The following is a 1,580-nucleotide window of genomic DNA, read 5'->3' on the forward strand; positions in this document are numbered from 1 at the left end:
GCAGTGGTTTCTCTGAATGTGCGCAATGTCATGTGAGGGATTTCAGAATGAAAAGCCGTGAACTTCAATTTCGGTGTATTGAAAACAGCAGGCACTCAGAAAGAGCTTCTGTCGGTGACTCAAGCTGTGTGTGCCTCTTCCCTGTGGTCTCCCTGAGAGAACATTGTGTTAAAGTTAATCGGAATAACCCAATCAAATTAATCCAATCGGAATAAGATTCTGATTGGAAATAATATTCTAATCTGGAAAATGAATTGGACAGGCTTGTCTGGAAGTGATAGGCAAGGTGTACATGATGGAAGAGGTGGCTTGGAAGCGACATGATGAGATCAATCCATCAATGGTATTTATTGAGCACTTGCTGTGTGCAGAGCACTGTACTAAGCCCTCGGAAATGTACAGTACAACTAAATTGATGGACATGATCCCTGCCCACAGTATGGTGATATTCTATAGTGGGAGACAGGCTGTAAGATGACAGAACTGATTGTGGAAACTGTCAGAGTCTCAGGTTCTCACTTCTCTCTCTCTCTCCCTCTCTATTTTGTTAATGGTATTTAAGTTCTCACTATTTTCCAGGCACTGAACTAAACACTGGGGTAGCTACAAGTTAATCAGGTTGGACACAGTCCATGGCTCACATAGGGTTTGCAATCTTAATCCTCATTTTGCAGATGAGGTAACTGAGACACAGAGAAGTTTAGTGGCTTGTTTAAGGTCACAGAGCAGACAAGAGGCAGAGGCGGAATTAGAACCCACATCCTTCCAACTCCCAGGCCTGTGTTTAGTCCACTAGGCCATTTTACTTCTCTTTTGCTTTCTCTCTCTCTCTCTCTCACGCCCCCCCCCATCACTCTCCTCTCTCCTCCTCCTTTCTTCTCTCTATTCACTTCTTGGCCTTTTGGTTAAGATCAAGTGTAGTATCTGTTCTTATCAGTTTAATGTCTGATATGTCCTCAATTCGAGGATGATGTAATAAATGGATTTTTGGAACAGGGAGTTGGGTCCAGAGCTTGTTCAATCCTCTCAATCAATCAATCAATCCTATTTATTGAGCGCTTACTGTGTGCAGAGCATTGTACTAAGTGCTTGGGAAGTACAAGTTGCCATGCATCAGGCTGGGCTTCCAGAATCGGTGCCTTTCCTCCTAGGGGAATATTTTTTCCAGTGCATAGTACAGTGCCTGCCACATAGTAAGCACTTAAAAAAAACCATTATTATTATTATTGCTGGCAATATCCTAGCCAAGATTTTTTGGACAGCTACTAAAGACTCTCCTTTACCTTCCCCTCTCTGCAGAGCAAAGCGTTTGCCAGCTCAGCAAAGCAAGGCCAGTCTTCACAGTTTAACCAATGTTGGGGATATTATATTGTATCTATGCAAGTGCTTAGTTCAGTACTTGGCTCCTCGTAGGAACTTAATGAGTATACCTGGAAAAAGAGAGAAATGCACAGAGCAACATCAAGACCTATTGATTAATAGATCTTTCTTGAGATCAGAGGTCATGTCCTTTAATTCCTCTTTCCGGTGGTTGGTGAAGTTCTGTGTACACAGGAGAGAAAGTTGGGGTGAGGGAGGGA

At 42.9% G+C, this 1,580-nt stretch overlaps 1 pseudogene; it reads left to right on the forward strand.

Moving 5' to 3' along the window:
* Positions 1 to 885: 885 nt before the first annotated feature.
* Positions 886 to 1,061, forward strand: LOC119937908 (annotated as a pseudogene).
* Positions 1,062 to 1,580: the final 519 nt, after the last annotated feature.

This window comes from Tachyglossus aculeatus, chromosome 15, assembly GCF_015852505.1.
Source record: "Tachyglossus aculeatus isolate mTacAcu1 chromosome 15, mTacAcu1.pri, whole genome shotgun sequence".
In the NCBI taxonomy this organism is placed as follows: Eukaryota; Metazoa; Chordata; class Mammalia; order Monotremata; family Tachyglossidae; genus Tachyglossus; species Tachyglossus aculeatus.